The following is a 3,905-nucleotide window of genomic DNA, read 5'->3' on the forward strand; positions in this document are numbered from 1 at the left end:
TTTTTTTTTTTTTTTTGGTAGAGACAGGGATTTGTCTTGTTGCCCAGGCTGGTTTCAAACTCCTGGGCTCAAGCCATCCACCTGCCTCAGCCTCCCAAAGTGCTAGGATTATAGGTATGAGCCCCTGTGCCTGGCCTGTTCTTCTTTCTTATCTTTTAGGTCTTAGCTCAATGTCACCTTAGAAGAGTTTTCTGACTCCACACTAAATTATCACCCCCTCCTCAGTTCCTCTGTGCCACAGCACACAAGTTCTTTCCTTCATTGCACACACTGCTTGCTCCTTTTAGAGAGTTATTTTACTTTTTGTTATGTCTCCCCACAACTTCAGTGTAAGGTCTGTGAGTCCAGGGACCTTGTCTGTCTTGTTCAGTTTTCCCCAGCACCTAGCAAAGCCCCTGGCACATGTAGGTGTCATAAGTGTTTATCACATGCAAAATGAGGTGCCAGAGTCAGTATTTGAGCTCAGTCTTTGTGACCCCAAAACTTCAGCCCTTTCTCATACCTTTTTGCTCCCAGGGCAGCAATCTGGTGTTGGTGGCAAGGGTGCTTGAGAGTCAGATTTGTCTTCGGCAGCCACTTTGGAAGTGCCATTGGGCAATTCCTTTCTTCTCTCTGGGCCTCAGTTTACCCGTCTATTCTAAGATGCAGTATTGATGCTCCGAGCCACAGGGACCCTGCCAGGGAAGGGAACAGAAGCAGATAGTTCTATGTCCAGCAGGGGGCGCCATGGGCTCTCTCAACTTCTTTCTCCGCACGGGCCCGCTGCCTGGCTCTGCAGTTCTGAGTGTCAGGGTGCCTTCTTGTCCATACACACTCTACCATCTCCTATCACTGCCCCCAAATACCAAGGAGGCGTTTCTTTTTTTCTTCCATAATTTTTACTTTTTAATGTTGTGGGGCGGCCAGGCGCGGTGGCTCATGCCTGTAATCCCAGCACTTTGGGAGGCTGAGGCGGGTGGATCACGGGGTCAAGAGATTGAGATAAGCCTGGCCAACATGGTGAAACCTCGTCTCTACTAAAAATAGAAAAATCAGCCGGGCGTGGTGGCATGCGCCTGAAATCCCAGCTACCCAGGAGGCTGAGACAGGAGAATTGCTGGGACCCGGGAGGCAGAGGCTGCAGTGAGCCAAGATCATGCCACTACACTCCAGCCTGGGCGACAGAGCAAGACTCCATCTAAAAAAAAAAAAAAAAAAAAAAAGATGGGGGCTTTTCTGTTTTGTTTTGTTTTGTTTTGTTTTTTGAGACAGAGACTCACTCTTTCACCCAAGCTGGAGTGCAATGGCACAATCTCGACTCACTGCAACCTCCGCCTAACGAATTCAAGTGATTCTCCTGCCTCAGCCTCCTGAGTAGCTGGGATTACAGGCTCACGCCACCATACCCAGCTAATTTTTGTTCGTAGAGATTGGGTCTTGCTTTGTTGCCCTGGCTGGTATTGATCTCGTGGGCTCAAGCCATCCTCCTACCTCGTCCTCCCAAAGTTCTGGGATTATAGGCTTGAGCTGCCACAATTTCCTGACCAGACTTTCCTTTTTTTTTTTTTTTTAATGACCCCAGGGAGGTTTTTAGATGGGACTCCAGTGTGTGTCCTGAGCTCATGGTCACTTAAGATTCCCTCTGGGGAACTTGGGAACACATTTTTATGGTAGAAACTGATGACTCTAATGAAATACTTTGATCTTCAGAAGTGTCCTCTCAGCCAGGTGGGGTACTGTGCACCTGTAATCCCAGCACTTTGGGAGGATGAGGCAGGAGGATCACTTGAACCCAAGAGTTTGAGTCCAGCCTGGGCAATATAGTGAAACTTGTCTCAAAAGAAAGAATGAAAGAACAAAGAAGAAAGAAAAAGAAAGAAGGAAAGAAAGAAAGAAAGAATTAATGAAAGAAAGAAGTTCCTTTCAATAAATATGAGACCCTGTCTAAAATGAAGAAGAGAAAGAGAGAGAAAGAAAAAGAGAGGAGAAAGAAAGAGAGAGATAAAGAAAGAAAAAGAAAGAAGAAAGAAAGAAAGAAGAAAGAAAAAGAAAGAAAGAAGAAAGAAAAAAAAAGATTCCTTTCAAGAAGACATTTTGAGTGTGCTTGCTATGTGCCAGTCCTGTGCTCTGTGCCAGGGTCCTCCTGGGGTTGACAGTCCAGTTATTTTGTCCAAGTTGGAGAACAGATGCACAAGGAAGGCAGAGGGCAAAACTCCACTGTCCTGTTCCACCCACAGACCCGTCCAAGGTGGAAAAATAATGACAGGTCCCCAGAAGTGTCCTCCTTCTCATGGGACTCTCAGAAAGGGCATGGCCCAGAACTGGAGGATTTGGAATGAAAGGAGGCTTAGGGTCTTTCTCAGGTTTGCACCCTCACTTCCTGGAACCCAGCCTCAGTACTTCACCCGGGAAAGATTGGGGCCTGGAGTTTCCTTCCTTTCCCTGAGAAAGAAACATGCTCTCAAGCATTTGAGGTCACCATTGCCTTCTAATTCAATTTAATAACTTAAGTCAATTCTGTGCTTCTCCGCTCTAAATGGACACTATCAAGTTCTAACAGCATCTTTGGGAGATAAGTACCATGTTTGTCAGCTCCACTTCACTTGTGGAGAAACTGAACCTCAAGTCCCATTTGGCAAATATTTGGTGGAGGTGAGATTTGAATTCAGGGTTCGCTGTGTTGCCCAGGCTGGAGTACAGTGATGCAGTCTTGGCTCATTGCAACCTCCGCCTCCCAGGCTCAAGAGATCCTCCAGCCTCCGGCTCTCATGTAGCTGGGACTACAAGTGTGTACCACACCCAGCTAATATTTGTATTTTTTGTAAAGATGGGATTTCACCAGGTTTCCCAGGCTGATCTCAGACTCCTGGGTTCAAGCAATCCTCCTGCCTTGGCCTCCCAAAGTGCTGGGATTACAAGTGTGAGCCACTGTGCCCAGCCCGTCTGTTTCATTTGCCCCTCACCCTACCCTGTAGCTGTTTGGGCTTCAAGCTTGGAGGAAAACTGCATTTTTGGAAACTTTTTTCTCTTGACCTACTGAGTTATATTCTGCTCAGCTCTACTTTACAGACCTGGAGGAGCAAAAGGAGGGGGTTTCTTACCCCACACTTGGGAGAGAGGACCCTGCTCCACCCCACGTTTGCCCTTCTTGAGTAATCTGGGATGAGATGATTTGGGATGGGTGGTAGTTCACTGGCTCTTCCGGCAGAGAAAACAGCCCAGGGCTGGATGCAGATGCTCTGGGTATGTTGCCCACCCACCCATGCCTCTCACCAACTGTGGGAGCAAATAACTTTTTACCTGTGGTCCTCAGTTTCTTCATCAGTGAGATGGGCTAATATGCCTGCCCAGAGGCATTGTTGCAGCAAAAAGAGATGTAAAAGTGTGTGTCAGCTGAAAACCCTGTGCAAGGATAACAGACGTGGTTACAATTTCCAATGGGTCGATCCAGGGCCCCACAAGGAAGTTGCTTCCCTGAAGGACCAGGTGAAGAAAGAACTTGTGAGCAGAAGCTTCAAACTCATGTCCAGAACCAACATCAAGTTGAATCCTCTTGTCCACCCCTAGGCCCTCTGTTTCCTCCCACACCATGAGGACTGCAAGCCTGCTGCAGAGAGGAGATGCCTGATATTCTCTAGTACAGGGTTTGGCCAAGCACCTTGAGGGCAAGACATAACATCTGTTTTAGCCCTAAACTTTCCAGCTTCTAGCACAGTATGGGCCATACAATGTACATGTGGATGTTGAGTGAAAGAATGAATGAATGAGTGAATGAATAAATGAATGAATGAATTCACAAGTGGACGAAGAAATGCTGGGGCCACAAACAGGTCCAGCTTTTACCTCCTGGCCACCAGGCTCCCATCCAAGTCTCCCAAACTTATCCTCCATCCTTCCTTTTACACAGTAGTGCATGACACCAGAGG

This window comes from Colobus angolensis, unplaced genomic scaffold (genome assembly GCF_000951035.1).
Source record: "Colobus angolensis palliatus isolate OR3802 unplaced genomic scaffold, Cang.pa_1.0 Scaffold21, whole genome shotgun sequence".
Lineage (NCBI taxonomy): Eukaryota > Metazoa > Chordata > Mammalia > Primates > Cercopithecidae > Colobus > Colobus angolensis.